This window comes from Balaenoptera musculus, chromosome 8 (genome assembly GCF_009873245.2).
Source record: "Balaenoptera musculus isolate JJ_BM4_2016_0621 chromosome 8, mBalMus1.pri.v3, whole genome shotgun sequence".
Lineage (NCBI taxonomy): Eukaryota > Metazoa > Chordata > Mammalia > Artiodactyla > Balaenopteridae > Balaenoptera > Balaenoptera musculus.
The window spans coordinates 3,575,544-3,595,739 of record NC_045792.1 but is presented as its reverse complement, the minus strand read 5'-3'; the positions used below and the strand labels follow the sequence as shown (position 1 = coordinate 3,595,739).

At 49.9% G+C, this 20,196-nt stretch overlaps 1 long non-coding RNA gene across 1 annotated transcript; it reads left to right on the top strand.

Moving 5' to 3' along the window:
• The first annotated feature begins 12,442 nt into the window (after nucleotides 1-12,442).
• LOC118898826 lies at nucleotides 12,443-19,964 on the top strand. The gene is made up of 3 exons (XR_005020834.1): nucleotides 12,443-14,309; nucleotides 14,832-15,264; nucleotides 19,883-19,964. It is a non-coding gene; the product is annotated as an uncharacterized LOC118898826 (long non-coding RNA).
• Nucleotides 19,965-20,196: the final 232 nt, after the last annotated feature.

The window sequence follows — 20,196 nt, the reverse complement described above, 5'->3', positions numbered from 1 at the left end:
ATTGCTAATAACAGAGACCTGAACTGCCCTGAAGCCACACCTTGCTGGATCTCCAGGGTTTCTCAGCCTCAGCACAGTGACATTTCGGGCTGGATCGTTTATTGTTGGGGGAAGGGTGTCCTATGCATCGTAGGATGTTCAGCTGCGTCCCTGCCCCTACCCACTAGATGCCTCTGGCACCCCTCTCCCAGTCACGCAACCAAAAAGGTTTCCCGACCTTGCCCCGTTGTTCCCAGGGGACGAAATCCCTCCTCTCCCCCATGGTGAGGACCAACGAGGTAGAGGAATGACATCTTTTTTCTCCAGTGTTTCCCAACAATTAAGTTAGCTCTTTGGGGAGCCCAGAGGGACAGAAGGCATCATTCTGCATAATGCCGATCCCCAGCAGGCTGACGGAGGGAGGAGTGCGGACCACATGTGTGCCCTGAGTTAACGATTCCCGTCTGGGGGTGGAGGTGTGAAAGGTCACCGTGACAGCAGTCACGCCCACTCCCACCCCCAGCTCCTGGGTTTCCCATGAACAAACCCCATCAAGTGCTGAGTGAGCCAGATCCTGCTGAGGCTGTGAGAAAACAGGCATTCTGGATTCAGAACGTTAAAACAACTCTTTGGCAACAGGCAATGACTAGAGCGGAGATGAATAATGACATGTCTCCCTGGAAGAATCCCTCTTATTTTCATAGGAATGATATCTTTGTGTGCTGAGGCAGAGGCACGGGGGAAAATGCTGTCTACATACAAAATGCTCCCCAAACATATGACGTGATCCCAAAAACTCTGGAGAGGAGGATATAACTTCAAAAACAAAAAACAAACAAACAAACAAAAAAAAAGCAAAACCCTCTTGGCTTTGTAGATAGAGCTGATACTTCCTCTATATTGAAAAAAAAAATGCTTCTGTGGTCAGTCACATCTGAATGCTGTTGGGTGAGGTAACCCTGGGGTTTCCATGGAGACATGTTTTCCAGTGGTGCCTGCATTAGGACACTTCGCTGTGCTGCTTCTTATCTGCAGCTGAGCCCCTGGATGCTGAGGGAAGAAAGTCATGCCCCAAACTGAGACACACCCCAAAGGGGAAGAAAGCCGTGGCACCAGGGAGACTTTCCAAACCCTTTCTATCTGCGGACCTCAGACTCCCATTTGTGCATAAGGAGACCGATCTGGGGACAGCAGTGGTTTCTGAGCTTGCAGTGAAGGTAAGACAGAGACGGGGTAGAGTGGAACGTGCGTGAAGACCAGGCATGTGAGACTGACTCCGCCCACTGGTGCTCAAGTCCAAAGAGGCGTCTGCTTTGAACTCTCCCTTTGAAGTGGGAGCTGGCCCTTGCTGCCAGCATTCTGGGTTCTCCATAGTGGAGACATTTCTGTTGCCACAAATAGATTAGAAAAGGCTTTTGACAGTAACATTTGGCTGGATTCAAGGACTCTGAAATCTCCTGGAGTAAGATTCATGAGCAGTCAGGCCGTGAGGCTAATCCATGAATGTCACGCACTTTATGGTAGGACTCAGCATGGCAGGTTTTCACAAGGAGCAATATTTATGTGACCCAGACAGGTGCCTACACAGCTTGAGATGCAACTCAGGCTCCCGTTCCTAATGGCTTTCTCTCTAAGGACCGACTCGTGTCCAGAAGAGGCTGGATCGGTCTCTGACGAGTGACGTCTCATGGTTGTTGTATCTGTTTCCAATAAGCCAAGTTTTATAGTCTGTCAGTGGACTGACTGCAGAGTTATAAAAAGTTGATCTCATAAAAGAGAAACATGAGTGGTTGACACATCACATTGTATCTGTGTCATTCTGTGCTCTGGCAGCTGCGCTGGCCCTCATTTATAGCAAAGGAGGTGACATAAAAGCAGAATAATCGGATTTCAACTATCATGGGGATTTCTCCACCCCATGGGGCTCTGAAGGGTGAGGACTATTGTGTGACTTCTGGTTTCCAAGCAAATATATTTTCCGTGCCACTGCTGAGATGTACTCAGTAAATTCCAAAAGGAATAAGGCAGAGTGGAATGGCTTCTAGCTTCTTCAGAGTGAGAACTGATAAATTTTTTGAAAGAAATAAAAACTAGAGAAAGAAGGACCACAAACTAACATTCTTGAGGCTTTCAAGACTTTACCTAAGCAAAGAATTTTTCTGAAAATATCATGGCGTCAGTTTTCACTTTATGGTATGTCTAGTTGCTGGGAGAGGTAGAGAAACAGTAGCTCCTTTTAAGAACAACTCCAGTCCTGAATATCCACCCTGCTTTGCAACCTGACCAAGACATACTTCTATCCCGGTTGCCCTGCCTCTTTTCAAAATTTTATTCCAACCAGTGTTCTAAACAGGGACGCAAGGAGAGGACCACCCATCATGTGATGCAAGACAGACCACCCATCATCAGCTGATGCAGGGACAGAATCATGACGCAGAGAAAGAGAATTACTTGTAAACCTATACGTGGATGGGAAGGTCATCAAGACCCGAGGCTACTCCAGGGACCAGTCTTCCCTCGTTGTGTCAGTTTTTATCTTCATAAAACTCTGTCTCCTGTCTCTACCAGCTGGCTTCCTCACCCTTAGCTCCCACGTGGCAATTTGAACCCAGCTTTGGATGCCCCAGCTTTGACTTAACCTCAATGTGCCCTTCATTTGACCTCTGCCACTGATGCCTCAGTCCCCCAACTCACCTTTTCCGGCCACCGTAGAGCTTTGGCAGCCTGTAGACTGGCTACCCCAGGTCCTTTGCTTGCTCCTTGGGCTCCAGGAACAAGAGAATTGTGCTGCCACGGCTGCCAGGCGTGTGGTAGAGCATGTTCTCTGAGAGGGGCTGTGCCCTGCAAGTAGAGATCAACCTCTTAATAAGCCATTGGCTGCCATCCCAGATCTGAAAGACATCACTCCATCCCTCCATGATTCAGCTCCAACTTTCTTTTCTGACCTTCCTTCTAGCCCAAATGAAGCACATGCTGGTCCTTGAGGACCTATCACGGACCAGGGTTCTTGGCCTCCTTAATCAATAGAAATTGATCAGAGGCCAGACAAGAAATTCAGGCAAGGCTTTATTGGGGGCTCCTGCTGCAGCAGGCGGGAGCGAGAACAAGTAACAGGTTCCCGTGTTTGCTTCCTAAGTGTGGGGGCGAGCTGGTTCCTTCTATGGGGTGAGGGTAGGGGCGGGTCCAGGGGTTGGGCTGGAGGGGTGGCTGAGGTGGTCTGCCCACCCCTTTGGTGGTGTTGAGGGCGGTGGGCATGCGCAGTACCCTGCTTTTGCTCCCGGCTCTTCAGAAGTGGCAGCTGGGTTTTTGGTCTTTTTGTATCTTATTGTTCATAATTTGCCCCAGCTGCTCATGCATGCAGTTATTTTTAATCCCTTATAAGTTTCTTTGTATCCTGTTGCTCAAGCAGACGTTTCCAGGTGCAAGCCCCACAGCAAAGGGTGCCAGGTCCCAGCCTGTCTCAGACCCTCAGCTCTCTCGCCTCTGTGGATTTTCTCCACATATGGGAAACCTGCCACAATCCCCAGCCCCAGCCATTTTTCAAGGCTCATTCTTTCTGTAAAGCTTTCTCTGATCCTGCCTGATTGAAAAAAACCCAAAAAACAAAAAACTACACTCCCCTCTAATCCCACTAAGCATGTCTCATTGCAATGTGCTGTTACCACACCCCAGCAGAAGGGGAGCCGATCTCTCTACCCCTTGAATCTTGGGTTTGTTTTGGCCAATGGAATATCAGCAAACATGACATATGGAGGGGCTGGAAAAGTGCTTGTGCATCAGGGCTTTTCCTCTCTCTTGCTGATAGGGACCTTTTTTCCACCAGGAGAGTGAGGCTGGACCACATCTGGAGGACAAGAGGTCCCCTCCATCCCAGCCATCCCAGATGGATAAGCAAGGCCCTCCTAGATCACCTGGCACTGCGGAGCCAGCCCCAAACAGAAGAACCGACCGGCCCATTGCAGAATCATGAGAGGCAACAGGTAGGTGTCCTCTGAGTCACTGAATTTTGGAGCGGTTCGTTATGCAGCAAAACCAAACTGATGTCCCATCCCTCTGCATCCTCCACGTTGGAATCGCTTCCCTTTTTTGAAGCCCCATAGTATTTTGTCAGTATCTTTTATTGGACATTTGTCACTTTCTACATTTTCTCATCATCCTTTATGGAAACACTTAACATCAGTGAGAGAATAAATTACTTGAGGGCTGAATTCATGCTTGATTCATTTTTGTATTTCACCCAGCCTCCGCTCCCACAGCATCTAACTAACCCTGACATGGAGCAAACGACCAGCAGTGTTTGTAGGGTGAATCGGTAAAGGAGGGGCAGCAGGGAGCCATGAGTGAGAACACAGATTTTAGAATTCCTGGGTGAAAACCCCAGTTCTGCTACTTACTAACGGAGTCTCCCTGGGAAAGTTATTAAGTCATTTTATTTTGCCTCTGTTTCTTCATCTGTAAAAGGGGGAAAATAGCAGAATCTACATTGTGAGGTTGTTGTAAGGATTAAGCGAATTGGCAGCTGTTATTTGTGAACTAAATAAATGAGAGGCGTCCACTGCTGCCTCTCTAGTCCATCCAGCCAAGGCCACACTCAGTGTCATCTCCCTTCGCCACATCCGCCAAAGGTCCTCTTTTTTTAAAAATTAAACAATCAATTAATTGATTTTTAAAACTTGAGATATAATTGACATATAATGTTATATAAGTTTAAGGTGTACAACATGTTGGTTTGATGTACTTATATGTTGAGACATGATTATCACCACAGTGTGATATGTTTCATGTTCGCATCTTAAAATTAGGTAAATGACCTCATCTTTCAAGCTCGAATTCATTTTTAGTTTTAATTTTATTTTATACAAGGTATAGACAGTTCCCTGTTCTCTGCGTTTAGAAGTATAAACAATATAAATCTGTTAATTCTGTACATAATATTTGTAATTATGATGTAACGCTATCCTATCCTTAAAACATTTAAAATAAACCCTTTATGTGCAAAAAAAAAAAAAAAAAAAAAAAGTCTTGAGCCTCGTCTACTGAGTAACAGAATCTAACTGACGGTCAACTGGTCCAATGAGCCAGCGTAAATAGAGATGGCTGGACTCTGCCCGGGCCCCCCACCCCCACCCCCGTGCTTTGGAGCAGAGGGAAATTGAAAAGGAGATCGCCGTTAAAAGCATGGTCTTTGGAGCCATTTGGACCACGATGTGCATCCTTGCTTTATCAGGCACTGCTCAGGGGACCCTAGGAAGACGACCTATCTCTCTGAGTCCCCATTTCTTCATCTTCATTGGATGTGCAGCCGTCACTCCTCCTCCACAGCCTCCTGTTGTTACTGCTACTTCTCTCTCTGCTACAATGGCTGTGCCGTCTTGCCTGAAGGAGATGCTCAATGCCAGGGATATCTGCCAAAGGCCCCATTTTAAATTCAATCAGTTAAGGACTGCCTGGAAATACCCTCTTCGTGTCCCGTAGCTTCTGTTTTGCAAGGGCTGTTGAGTTCTGCCTCCATATATGGTGGCCATTTGCACAGCTGTGAGACACCTCCTCCAACAAGTGCCACTTGTTACTCCGCAGTGGTAACAAGCTGTGAGCCTGGACTGGCCACACCGAATGTCAAAGGGGATAGAAGAGAGAGTGGTGCTGGAGAATGTGGCTGCACTGGACTCTTGATTTCACCTTCCAAATATCTTTTCAATCTGTCCATTCCCACAGCTGCCGCCCTAGTCCAGGCTCCTATCCTGTCTTACCTAGACAGCTGCAAATGCCTCCGTCTTAGTTGAGATACCCCAAGAAAGCAGAGCCTAAAAGGACTCCTTTGCGGATTGCTTATTTAGGAGTAATCCCGGGAATCAGAAGGGAGGGGCAGGCAGAGCTGGAGAAGAAGGGACGTCTATATAAGAGTGCGTAAGTGAGGTCGCCGCCGTGGGACCTAAACCCAACCTGGGACCTGAAGAGTGGGTCCTGATTGCCCATGAGGAGTGTTTATCCACCGGCTCCCATTCTCCACTGGCTGAGGGTTGCTCCTGGAAGCACAGACTCTCGTGCACATTCAGATCATTCCTACATGTGCACCAACAGCTTCCCTGGCATCGGTGTCACTGGAGAGGCCCCAGGGAAGGCGGCATTTGAGGTGAAGCCCACCTGGGAGAGTCCGCCATGGCCGTGGCCATGGCTGAATTCAAAGGGGATGCTGAACAGGTGTGGGGCAGGGCAGCTAAGGTTTCCTGTACAATCTCCTAACTGTACGGTCTCTTCCTGTACAATCTCTACCCTTATCAGTGCTCGCTCTTCTTTGCGCAGGAGCTACAGTGATTATGTTTTCAAAACGTTAAATGGATCTGTCACATATACCCTCTGAACCCCCAGGGCTTAAATCAGGTCTATGGATAAAGGTCACAATCCTGAGATGGCCTAGGGAGCCCTGCCACCTCTGCCCACTGCTCCTGCCCACCCCCACCTCACTCTCCGGGAATGGGCCACCCTACCTCCTTGCCATCTTGTCCAAAGTGCTGTGCCCACTCTGACCACAGGGCCTTTGCACATGCCGTTCCTTCTTGCACTAGCACACCCCTGTTTGTCCTTCACCTCTCAGCTCAAGCGTTGTTTCTACAGAGGAGCCTTTTGAACCCCATCTCTGGGATGAGCCAGGGTCCTTTGTCAAGCCTGTTGGAGAACCCGACAGTCTCCTTTTAGAGGATCTGGTGGCAGCATTTACCTAGCTGGGGGCAGGGGGACGGTAGCTGGAAGGGAAGTCTGGGAGAACAACTGACTTCTCGCTGCATAGCCTTTGGGACCTTTGGAAATTTATGCCCTGTTCTCATGTTACCAACTAAACTATTAGGTAATTAAACCTAAATCAGAGCAATAAGACAACTGCAAAAATCCTCATTAATTGGCCAACTGATCATCCTGGTTACTGTGTCTGGACGGCTGCTGCTTCGGGACCCTGCCTGTCCCAGGGCCTCCTCTCCCCCTGAGCCCGCTCACTGCCAAGCTGCATCTGAATGCCGTGGGACATGTCTTATTCTCTTCCGGAGATGAGATGGGTCGGGAGAATGTATCTTCTTGGTTCCTTGAGTGTATGTTGTGCCCGTTATTCAAGATTTGTGCTCCCCCGACTTCCTGAAGGGCTTACGCTGGCTGAGAGCCTGGGATGCCGTGTGGGGAGAAACGTTTGAGCATCACACTTCCAGGACTGTCTCCGAGAAGCAGATGGAGATGTTTCAGTCACCTGATTTGAACAGATCACAAAACTTAGGCAATAAGTTTGACTTTTAAACTCTCTGGCAACCAAGGCCGAAAAAAGGGGAGCAAAGTTCTTGGCTTTGGAAAAATTTCATCCAGGAATGTGTCTGAGTTTCAGAGTTTCAGGAAGAGCTGCTAATTTTTGAACTTTCTCTCCAAAGACTCAGACTGCCTTCCCTAAGCACAGGCCCTTCCTTCTTTTTAACGGCTTGATTGAGGTTTAGTTGATACACAATAAACTGCACGTGTTAATGAATACAGTTTGATGAGTTTGGACACATGTGAACACCTGCGACACCATCACCCTGTTTTCAGAGTAATCGACATAGCATCACCTCCGCAGGTGTCCTTGTGTCCCTCTGTTTGATGGTTGTGTAATGTAGTGACAACACTTAACATGAGACCTACTCCCTTAAGAAATTTTTTTTCAATTAATTAATTAATTTATTTATGGCTGTGTTGGGTCTTCGTTTCTGTGCGAGGGCTTTCTCTAGTTGCGGCAAGCGGGGGCCACTCTTCATCGCGGTGCGCGGGCCTCTCACTGTCGCGGCCTCTCTTGTTGCGGAGCACAGGCTCCAGACACGCAGGCTCAGTGGCTGTGGCTCATGGGCCCAGTTGCTCCGCGGCATGTGGGATCTTCCCGGACCAGGGCTCGAACGCGTGTCCCCTCCTTTGGCTGGCAGACTCTCAACCACTGCGCCACCAGGGAAGCCCCAAGAAATTTTTAAGTGTACAACACAGTATTTTTGACTGTAAGCCCTACACGGTACAGCAGATCTCCAGAACTAATTCATCTTGCGTAACTAAAACAACTTTATACCGGGCAGCCACTCCCCACTTCGCCCCTCCCCCCCGCCCAGTAACCACTGTTCTACCCTCTGCTTCTACGTCTATTTGAGATTCTCATATAAGGGGCATCATGCGGTATATGCCCTTCTGTGTTTGGCTTTTTTCACCGAGCACACTATCCTCTAGGTTCAACCATGTTGTCACAAATGGCACTCAATGTCCATCAACAGATGGGTGGGTAAAGAAAACATGAAATGTACATACAGGGGAATATTACTCAGCCTTTAAAAAGAAGGGAAGCAGTACTTCCCTGGTGGTCCAGTGGTTAAGATGCCACGCCTCCACTGCAGGGGGCACAGGTTCGATCCCCGGTTGGGGAACTAAGATCCCACGTGCTGCGTGGTGTGGCCAAAAAAGAAAAGAAAGAGAAAAGAAGAAGAAAGAAGGGAAGCAGTCCCTCTCTTCTTCATTCATCCTTTTTTAAAAATTTAATTTACTTTTTATTTTATATTGTAGTATAGTTGATCTTCATGAATCCATGTTTTTAAGCTCTCACCCCTCAAAACATGCCTCCTCTGACTCTCCTGTGCCTCGGTTCTCTCTCTCTCCCCCTTGTCCTCTCCCCACTCTTGCTTCTCCCCCTTGTCTCCCCACCCCCTAACTCTGCCTCCCTGCCCTTTCACACACCCATCCATAAGCTTCCTGTTCCTTCAGTTTTCACCATCTGAAGTGCTTCCTGCAACATGTAAGACTTGAAAGGGAACAGACAGGACTCAGCTGTCACTGAACTTTCCTTCCCTTCCCAGCCCTTTCCCCAAGGGCTTCAGAATATTTCAGGCCCAGTGCAGCTCTCTCCTTCTGTAGATGCACCACTGCCATCCCTCATAATGTTACTGACCAGAGTTCTTGGCGTTCCCCAATCAATAGAAATTGATCAGAGGCCAGACAAGAAATTCAGGCCAGGCTTTATTGGGGCCCCTGCTGCAGCAGCGTGAAGCGAGAACAGACAACAGGTTCCCTTGCTTGCTCGCTCCCTGAGCGGGGAGGGGGGCGGTTGGCGAGCTGGTTCCTTACATGGGGTGAGGGTAGGGGCGTGTCCAGGGCTCGGGCTGGAGGGGTGGCTTAGGTGTGTTGCCCAACCCCTCTGGTGGTGTTGTGTGCAGTGGGCATGCGCAGTTCCCCACATTTGCTCCCAGCACCCTGTTTTTGCTCCAGGCTCTTCAAAAGTGGCAGTTGGGTTTTTTGGTCTCTTTATATCTTTTGGGGCCAGAATTCGTCCCAACTGCACTTGCACGCAGTTATTTTTAGTCCCATAGAGTTTCTGTGTATTTTGTTGCTCCAGGAGAGGTGTGTCCAGGTGCAAACACTGCAGCAAAGGGTCCCAGGTCCCAGCCTGTCTCAATAAGAGCCGGAGAGCAACTTCCCCTTGGGCTTCTTGGGGAAAGGGAGGTATCCACCCCGTCTGCCTCCCCGCTCCCCGCTGTGCTGTCAGGCACCTCCCAGCCAGGTGCACCCGAGGCCCAAAGCCAACACCAAGTTCCCTGCTGGGCCGGGCGAGTGAAGTGTCGCCCCCGCTCTCCTGCACCCTGGCCTCAGACAGCTGCTCCCCACCAGGAACACGTGATTGATGGAACCTCTCCAGAGAAATCCGCCTCGGCCCGCGCTGTAGGCAGAGCTGCTAATGATCACAGTTTAAATGACTTTGCCAACAACAGAGCACAAAGGTCTTTAAAAGAGAGTCATCCCTTGTCTATCAGAAAAGCAGAGCCAGTTGTTAATACTTTATTACAGTTTATCTCCAGAGATGGGGGTGGAGAAGGGAGGCCTGGGGAGTTATTTCCATGTGTAGATAGACTCAGGCCTGATGTTTGTATGTCACCCGTGGCCAGAGTTCCTTTTTCTTTTTACTCCAGAGAGGAAAAATAAAACTGAATCTGCCCACTTAACAGCTCAAGGCATCTCATGCTGTTCAACAGCAGATGGCACTGGGATGCCTTGGAGCTGTCCTCGTTACCAGGGATCTCTGTGCAATGGGCACAGCCCCAGCAGCCTTTCTGCCCCACGTGGCCAGGCACATGAGCGCTTTTTTGGGATCCTTCCCAAATCAGTCTGGGACCAAAGGATATCAGCTGGTGCCCCCAAATCAAAACACTGTCTTCCACCATTTTTCTTCTTCTCATTTGGATGTCTTTGGAATTTGTGTCTGATAGGAGCATACTGGGACGTTTATAGGTGAGGCTTGTGGTTTGTGAGCTGGGGGAGAGAAGGGGAGAGGAGGAGGAGGGGATGGGGAGAGGTCGAGTGGTGTGAGGAGGAGCTGGTGGTGGTTTAACAGGGTTATTAAGGGTGGAAGTTGTTGGGGGGGTGGGTATCACTGTGGGCAGAATGCAGCCTTGGAGCCTGGGGACTGGATTAGACAGGCTCCGGGATTGGAGCAGGGGACTCGGGACATTTGAGGTAAAGGTTTTGAACCCATGAAGGCCTTTCTTTGTCTCTGCGTCTCATCTCTGCTTGCTTCCTTCATTCCCTTCTGCATTCATGCATCAGAAAATACCAGCGTTTTGCATAGCACAGGGAGATCAGCTCGGTGCTTTGTGACCCCCTAGCGGGGTGGGATAGGGAGGGTGGGAGGGAGACACAAGAGGGAGGGGATATGGGGATATATGTATACATATAGCTGATTCACTTTGTTATACAGCAGAAACTAACACACCACTGTAAAGCAATTATACTCCAATAAAGATGTTTAAAAAAAAAAAGTAGCCACGGTGAGGAAAGTTCTCATTTAGTCTTTGTAACCATCTTTAAAAAGAGCAGAGGATGTCCTATTCTATTATTCTATCACGACTGCTTTATAGACATATATTAAATTTAACAATGTAAAACTTTTAAATTATCTGTTAAATCTTATTTACAGAAAAAAAAAAAAAAAAAAAGAAAATACCAGCGTTTGGCAGGTGCCAGCTCCTGGCGACACAGCCGTGTAAAGACAAACGTATTTGTTCTCCTCACAGGGCTTCCATCCTCTTTGCCTCTCTGGGCAAGGCCCTCAGAGGCGAGTCATTCTACTGCCGGAAGCTAACTCCACCCCCGAGGTCTGATGGAGGGGCTCTCGTCCATACACAGGTGCCATGGGGCACAGCAGGAGCTGGCAGATGCTGCTGGAGAGGGCACAGCAGCGGCCCTGCCAAAAACAGCCCTTAAATGGAAAACACACAGGCAGCTCATGGCTTATTAAGTGAGGCTGTCTGACAAAGCAGCGGATCTAGCCTGGAGAAGAGAAGGCAGGGTGGGCAGGGCACGCTACAGGATCTTCAAGATCTGAAGGATGTCACAGAAGGAAAAAGGTGGGGGCATTTGTAGCGACCCCAGAGAACACAGCTTACAATGCTGGCTGGAAGCTACAGGAAAATTAATGTTGGCTTAATGTAAGGAAAAATTATCTAAAACGTGGAGCTGTCTGGAAACACGTGCGCTGCTCCCTTGAGGGGAGGAGGCCGCCCCCGTGGAGAGGGCAGGCAGCCCCTGTGCCTCCTGCTGGTCCTGGCGCAGGAGAGACGCCGCACCGCGTGCACAGCCTGTCTGCGCGATGTCCAGCGTCCCGGCTGATTTTTATGATTTTGAGATGCTGTGAAACATTGAGCAACTTTATCTTAAAAACCGCCACCACTTATTTCTAATTTGAGGGCTCCTTTCACATACAGCTTTCTGTGGAGTGGGGAAGAAAGTTTCCAAGGCCTTGCCCGTCTTTGCTCGCTCTGGAAAACCATCGGAGGCAACTTCTCTCTTGAGTGTTTCATCTGGCAAACTCTGGGCAAACAGGGCCCGGTGCCTTATAAACACGGGGAGGTTACACACGCTTCTGCGACCCTAGAAAACACACACTGTCCTTGTCCTGGTTTATGGTTCATTTTCAGATGGTGCTCTGAGGTCTTAACTCATTCTTATTTCCTTTTCTCAGGTTGAAGAGGCGGGAGTTAAATGCCGGTGGGTGAGTTGCCACCAGGATCGTGAAAGCTGCCCTCTGAGAAAGGAGCGTCGCTCTGAAGGGAAGCTGACATTCCTGGGGAATTTGGGGCCACGCCTGGGACGGCAGTGCCTGCAGAAGGGCACCTGCCGTGCACAGTGGGTGTGCTGTCTCCCTGGGGTTCGCCGTGGCCGTGCGTCTGACTCTCCCGGGTGGCTTGTCCCCAGGCCTGAGTGCTGGGCTGGATCCTACACGTGGCTGCCGCCACCCGGAACTTGCCTGAGCAGCCCCCCAGGGTCTGGGCCTTTCCTTGTGAGGCCGGGGTGGGCACTGCAGGGAAGGGCAGGGGGTGGGGAGTAACCGTGTGAGCGATCTTGACTCTGGAGTCCGGCGCTGGAGGTCGTTTCAGCTTTGGGTGCCGGGGGTGGGGGGTGTCATGCCAGGGCAGCGTTGCCTTGGTAAAGGCTGCCTCCCTGCCTGCAAGAGACTTGAACCCGCTTGGAGGTTTTCAAAACCAGCCGGGTTGCAGGAAAGGAAAGAGGATGTCCTTCCTGTCACCTTGGATTTATCATGTTCTTCCTTCTCATGCACATCATGCCCACGTTGCTAAAACCACTGCATTTTTTTCCAGGCAGCATCTCCTTGGTCGAGAGCCCAGGTGCTGTGACAAGCTGCACCCATGCCCTGGTACCCCCGTGACATGGCCTGCCCCCCGGGAAAGGAGAGACACCGGCCCTTCGGAAAGACACGCGGTGACGCCAGAGCCGGAAGCACACAGCAAGGCTGACAGAACCTCTCCCCACCCCCGTCTCCAAGCGCAGCTGTTTCCTCACGGCCCCAGGAAGGAGATCCGGCTCTTGCCTCAGCATCCTGTGTCAGCTGCTAACAGCCCCGTGAGTGGGCGAATGCTCCAGAAGGTACCCTGTGCCCCGTGGGCCCGCTTTGTGCATCTCCGTCACCGTGGCGTCAGGCTCCTTCTGGCCCTGTTTGACTCAACGTTGATTGCAGCCTTAACACTCAAGTTCTTGATGAAATCCTCTCTTTGACTTCTGCTAACTTATAACACCCCTTCAAAGCCCCTGGGGTCCCAGAGGCACTGGGTTCTGGACCAAACACCAGGCGCCATCCCCCAGTCCCCCAGGTGAGTGTAGCCAGGGCGTCTCTGAAATGCCAAGTGGCCAATTTGCAAGTGGACAGCCGGCCGAGGGTGACCCTGCTGGTGGAGCGGGGCCCGGCAGGCTCGGCCGGTGCAGGGCGTCCCGTTACTCTGCGGCTTGACCTGCCTGGTTCGCCATCGGCTGAGGCCGGAGCCCAGACGGCAGGCCCGACTCAGCTGTGTCCTCGGGTCCCACACAACATCTTTGTCACGAAGCTTGGCAAGGACTGCTGAGTTCTTCCTTTCTGTTACCCCAGAATCATGCTCTGGGAGGGAAGGTGCTCCGGCCGGCCTGTCTGGAAGACTAGGTTGAGGCTCCTAAGGTGGGATTTCAGCCCCTGTGGGGCTTTGATGTGCAGGGGAAGGAGAGGGGGCTGCTGACGGTCTCACTGAAGTGCAGAGACCCAAAGCCATACACGGAGCGTGAGGAATCCAGCCCGGGCAGCAGCTTCATTAGGCCAGTCTGGGAAGGCTGCTTCAGCCTTGGCGACGGTCGAGCTCCCGGGGGCCGTGACTACACCGCATATTTATTTGAATTCCCTCACGTAACCCAGCACAGAGCTTTGCCCAAGTGGACAGACTAGCTCAGCGGAGCAGGGGGTGCAGCCTGGAGCCTGACTGTGTGGGTTCGGATCCCTGCTCTGTCCTTCAGCCCTGGGACGTGTGGCCTAGTCAACGGCCCTCTGTGGGCCTCGGTGTACTTGTCTGTCCAGTGGAGGCAGCAAGAGCCCCTGCTTCTGAGGCCGTTGCGTTCAGAACAGTGTTTGGCTGACTTGCTCCCACTGTGCAGCGCCCGGCAGGCACTGGGAGAGGAGAGCGGAATCCAGGGGCATCAGACTGGCGGCTGCCCCGGGGCGTAGACGTGGGCCCCTTGTCTCGGGCACTTATCTTTTACCCTGGTGTCTGTCAACTGTTTTACACGTTGGGGACTTTTGGAATTACTCGAATCACGTGACCAAGACAGCCCAGAAGAAACCAGCACGGAGACTGAGACTCCGCGGCGAGGCCGTGAGCAGGGACCAGCCGCGGCCTTTCTACGGCCCGCGCCCGGGCTCGAATGTACGGCTCAGCGGTGCCGGGCTCTGGGTTACGCCGCCCGGCTCCCCTTGTGTCCAGAGGTGTGTCAGGAGTGGGGCAGACCCCGGGGCCCCAGCCCAGAATGCCGCTCAGGTAAGTCTCCGTGGGAGTTTGTACTTAGCCTCTGACCTTGCTGGCCCCAGGCTCTGGCCACCTGAGAAAGTGGCCGGAGACGACAGAAAATCACAGGGTAAGTCACAGGCCAGGTGTCCAGGGAAGGGCCTGCGAGGGACCGTCCCGGGAGTCCTGTGCGGGGGAGGACGCCCTAGCAGAGGAGCCCATGCTCAGCTCGGGCCCTCCCCGACCCCTCCTCCCGAAAGCCTCAACCGACAGAAATCGTCCCCAAGGGTGGGCGCCGGCCTCTCTCGCCCCTTCCCCTGCGCTGAGCTCGCTGTCGGGCAGGCGCTGCTTCTGCCAGGCCCCTGGGCTCCCCTGGGCCCCGAGCTGCCCAGAGAAGACGAGCAGGCTGACCACTGGCCCAGCTGTTCGGAACCATTGCGAGGGTGAAGACAGTGAAGCTTGGCAAGAAGCCCACCACCAAATCCCCTCTCCTCTGTGGCACCCCCGGCCCCTGTTCTCTCTTCCTCTCCTCCTCACCTTTCTGTCCATCCACAGGCGGCTGAGAGCACCGGCCAGCAGCGCTCCTGTTCCAGAGGCACCGGCTCAGTCCTGTGGATTCGGAGGGTCTGGGTACTGGGGGAAGGGCTAACTGGGTTCTGGAAGCCTCTCTCCCCGGGGAGGCGGGGCCAGATTCAGCCAAGGCCCCACCATCTGTGCGAGGAGATGGCGTGCCTTCCCTGAGCTGCCCCCCTGCTCTGTGCAGCAGACGCTTGGCTCTGGCGGCGGATGTGGAAGCTGAGGCAGGGCTGAGGGAGGCTGTGGGCAACCCGGCATCCACCCCAGGACCCCCTCAGGCTCTGCGCTCTGGCGAGGTCAGCACTGCGTCTGAAGAAAGTCCTCTGACAAAGAGGACACAAAGGTCCGCGAAGGCAGGACCAGCTGAAGAAGGGTCTGGAACTGGAGGGGCCCTGGGACAGCCAGGGAGGAGGTGACTGGGACAGCTGTGGTCGCTTTTAGTTCCCAGGCTCCACACCACTCCTGAATTCCTCTGGGAAGTGTCAGGTTCCCTGCAGCCACTGTTTTCCCACTGCTGTACCCCAGGGTCTAGAGCTGTGCCTGGCACATGGTGGCCTCTTGGCAAATCCGCCTCGGCTGGGGACGGGCATCATGGAGAGGGGCAGCAGGGGCTCTCAGGGCTCCAGGGCCCTTTCTGTTTCAGTCTTACAATGGCCTGGGGGTTGGGGCGGGGGACCAGGGAAGCGAGTGCGGTGTGTCTCCAAGGTTCTCAGCCATCACCCGCCCCCCGCCATCCCTGCCTGCCTTTACCCCACTGCCACCCCACCGCCCTGCCACCCCATTCCCACAGCTTCCCTCCCCTCCTCCATCCTCTGACGTTAAGATGTTCACATTCGGTCTCACCTCGTTTGTCTTAAGTGTCAAGGTCTTAAGCTAAAGAAATAAATCTCTAAGATGACTGATCTCAGGCATCAACAGGAGAGAGGAAGGCCTGTCTTGGGGAGGGGGTGACAATGGGGACTTCAGGGGCACAGAAAATCCCCATGAGACCCAGCTCCCCGGCTCCCAGCCCAGGGGTGCCTTTCTTCTCAACACAGCCCCTCACTGCAGCGAGTCCAGGGGTCAGCGGTCTGCGAGGGCGGCTCCCCGGCTCACCTTTCCAGCTACCTGGGTGTGGCCTGGGGACAGGGAGCCTGGGCTTCCAGAACAGACGATTTCAATTTAAGGCGGCATTTGGGGAGAATACTGTTCCATTTGCTCACTTTTCTTAGTCCTCCCCCCAAAACTTGATTCAGTCAACAGTGGATGAGAAAGGCCTGTTTCTAGCAGTGCCACTGTGAGAAAGAGAAAAATCAGCAGCACAAAGCAGGCTGGGTTCTCATCGGGAAGAGGGCACTTGGGGGGGTAAAGAAACAGAGGCCGAGCAAACACGGGGCGACCCTGAGCTCACCGCACTCCCTGGTGGTTGACCTTTCATCCCACGTGGGACCCCAGAAAAGGCACGAGAGCACGGGGAGCCCCAGTGATGATTACGCCCAGGGACACATACCTGCTCATTGCCTGGTTTCCATTAAACCGGCCTGATCTCTTTAGGCCTTTGTTTATTTTCATGGCTGATGCAACCCAACCAGACCGATGAGTCTGGATCTTTCTTTTTCTTATGTTGTTTCCTGTTTAGTTGAATGTGTTCAATATTTCTGTGCATATTCATTTCTCATCTGATGCTGCCAAAGAGAACCATGGCCCTTATTTCCTCTCCCAAGGCCATGGCCTGGACACGGTTCATCGTCAAAGGGAGAGAATCTTTGGGAAAGATGAAGGGTTTCGGTCCAGCCTCTACACCCTTTTGGAGTTGGACAAGCTGAGTTTCTAAAGTGAAACTGTTGGCTGGACTTGGAGTCCCAGCCCTGGGCCAGAATGAGATGTTCAGGAAAGGTGTTTCTAGGAGGCATGTTGCTTTGAAAATTTCCAAGTCTGGGCTTGAGGATTTGGGATAAAGTGACCCTCCTACCTTTCTGAGGTTCTCTTTCTGTTGGTTTCCTCGGAGATCCATCTACCAGCCTAGCTCTGGGCCTGGCCAGAACTAATGGCCCTGGGTTTGGAAACATCCCCAAATACAATCTCCTCCAAGGGTTTTACCCTTCACTTGGAACTCCACTGGGCCTTTTAAAGTAGATTGAATCCATATGTTTCTGATTCATTTACACTTAACTCATCAGAATGTTCCCTTTTTTATGAGTGATTTGTTGTCTTAAGATGCCTTTTGTAGTCTTGTTTATAAGCATTTCTTTTACCCTTAGAAACAAGATACCATGTCTTGTTAAAGCATGGGGGTAGGGGCAGTGGTGGTAAAAATATAACTTCAGGTCTGAGTTTTGGTTCGCAAGGGGAAATGCAGTGTTTCTGCAGAGCTCTTTGGTTGGTCGAAAGATTCCTCTGTTTGCTCAGAGCGTGAGACTGGCAATGGCTGTCCGCACCCCTCCTCCTAGGCTGGAAACTCAGTGAGTGCTTCTCTGAGCAGCAGTGTAACACTAGGCAAATTGCTTCATGTCTTCTCTCCTCTAATCCTTCGTCTGTAAAATGGGGATGCTAATACTCCCTGCCTCACGGGGCTGTTGTGGTAATAATGTGCTGAGGCTGTTACAAAAGCATGAGTCATGCAGAATTAGCTAGAGTTCCTTTATGCAGTGCCAAGCCCATGCATTGCTCTATCCTTTCCTTCATATGCCACCCCTCTGGTCCACTTAGACTCCAATTAATCCTCCAGGACTGAGTGCAAACATCTCCTGTTCTAAGACCTTCTCTGCTCACCAGCCTTGATCGTCAGTTTCTCCTCCGTGTCCCTGCACACGTCTTACACACTTCTCTGTTGTCAGTCTCCTTGCTTGTTGGCTTTTTTGTTTATATAACCTGACTACCCCCATTTGGAAACTGGCATCTCCTTGAGGGCAGGAAAGTGGTATTCATCTTGGTTTTCCAAAGCCCAGGACAGAGTCTGACCCATAGGAGGTGCTCAACAATAGTTTGAAATTAAGGAGATAAAAACAGAAAAGGGGACACAATGCTGCCCATTCTTTTTGTACTCAGGATGAATCTGGTTAACTGTACGTGGCTTTATAAGGAAGGAGACTGATGGAGTGATACAGTGACCACAGGGTCTTCAGCATGATGTGGGCTGGGGGTGGCAAGGGAGAGAAAGGGACCAGAGGAGACTTGGGATCTGAACCACAGAGGCAGAGCAAGTTCCGTGGAGAAGGTGAAGAGTTCATTTTGGGATGTGTGGAACGCAACACTCAGGTGAAAATATCTTGCAAAATGTGGAAGTGTGGGCTGGGGAAAGTTTGGATCTATAGATGTTGAAACACTGAGGGGACTTCTGAAGTTAGGGTAGGTCATACCACAGGAGAAGCATGGTCTCTTTGAGGCCTTGGAACATAAACTATCAGCCACTAACATTTTTTATTTTTCTAGATATTTAGAGTATAAAGTTAGGTCATTCATTAGAGGTCTTTCTATAGCATTTACAGCTATAAATTTCCCTCTTAGCACTTCTTTCACTGCATCCCATAAGTTCTGACATGTTGTGTTTTCATTTTCACTTGTCTCAAGGTATTTTACAGTTTCCCTTGTGCTTTTTTCTTTGACTCATTGGTTGTTGAAGAGTGTGTTGTTTAACTTCCACATATTTGTGGATTTTCCAGTTTCCCTTCTGCTATTGATTTCTAGTTTCATTCCATTGTGGTTGGAAAAGATACTTTGTATGCTTTCAATTTTTAAAAATCTGTTAAGACTTGTTTTGTGGCCTAACATATGGTCTATCCTGGACAATGTTCCATATGCAGTTGAGAGAAATGTGTATTGTGCTGTTGTTGGGTGGAGTGTTCTGAATATGTCTGTTAAGTCCAGCTGGTTTCTGGGTTTGTTCAAGTCTTCCATTTCCTTATGGATCTTCTGTCTGGTAGTTTTGTCAGTTACGGAAAGGGGATATTGCAGTCTCCTACTATTATACAGTAGTGTTTCTATCAGTGTTTGCTTCATATATTTGGAGCTCTGATTCCTGTTGCATATATGTTTATACTTGTTATAGCTTCTTGGTGAATTGACCCTTTTATCAATATATAATGTCCTTCTTTATCTCTCGTAATAGCTTTAGACTTAAAGTATATTTTGTCTGGTATTTGTATAGCCACCTCAGCTCTCCTTTTGTTACTATTTGCATGGAATGTCTTTTTCCATCTTTCACTTTCAATCTATATGTGTCCTTAGATCTAAAGTAAGTTTCTTATAGGCAGCATAAAGGTAGATCATGCTTTTTTATCCATTCTGCCAGTGTTTGTCTTTTGATTGCAAATTTTAAACTATTTACATTTAAAGTAATTAGTAATAAGGAAAGACTTATGCCATTTTGTTAGTTTTCTGTACATCTTATAGCCTTTTTTCCCTCATATCCTCTATTACTGCCTTCCTTTGTGTTTAGTTGTGGGTTTTTTTGTTTTTTGTTTTTGTTTGTTTGTTTTTTGTAGTGACATGTTTTGATTTCCTTCCTATTTCCTTTTGTGTATATTCTATGTGTGTTTTCTTGGTGGTTATCATGGGGATTATATATAACCATCCTAAAGTTATAACAATCTATTTTGAATTGATACCAACTTAACTTCAATTACATACAAAAACCCTACTCCTTTACAATTCCATTTGACCCCAACTTTATGTTATTGATGCCACAAATTACATCTTTATATCTTGTATACCAGTGAACATAGATTTATAATTATTTTTATGCATTTCTCTTTTAAATTCTGTTGAAAATAAAAAGTGAAATTATAAAGCAAAATTAGAATAGTACTCACTTTTATATTTGTCCATGTATTTACCTTTACCAGAGGTCTGTATCTTCCTAGGGCTGTGAGTAGCATTATAGCATCCTTGCATTTCAACCTGAAGGAGTCCCTGCAGCGTTTCTTGTAGGGCACAACCAGTGGTAATGAATTCCCTGTTTTTGCTTATCTGGGAGTATCTTAACTTCTCCTCATTTTTGAAGGACAGTGTTGCTGAATATAGAACTCTCACCTGACAATTTTTTCTTTCAGCACTTTAAATATATCATCCCATTGCCTTCTGTCCTCTGAGTTTTCCAATAAGAAATTTGGCTGATAATCTTACAGAGTATCCTTTGTACACGGTGAGTAACTTTCCTCTTGCTGCTTCAAGATTTTTCTCTTTGTCTTTCAACAGATTAATTATAATGTGTCTCAGTGTGGGTCTTTTTGGTTTTATCCTACTTGGAACTCATCGAGTTTTTTGAATTCATAGATTCATGTCTTTCCTTAAATTTGAGAAGTTTTCAGCCATTATTTCATCAAATAAGCTCTCTGATCCTTTTTCTCTTCTCCTTCTGGGACTT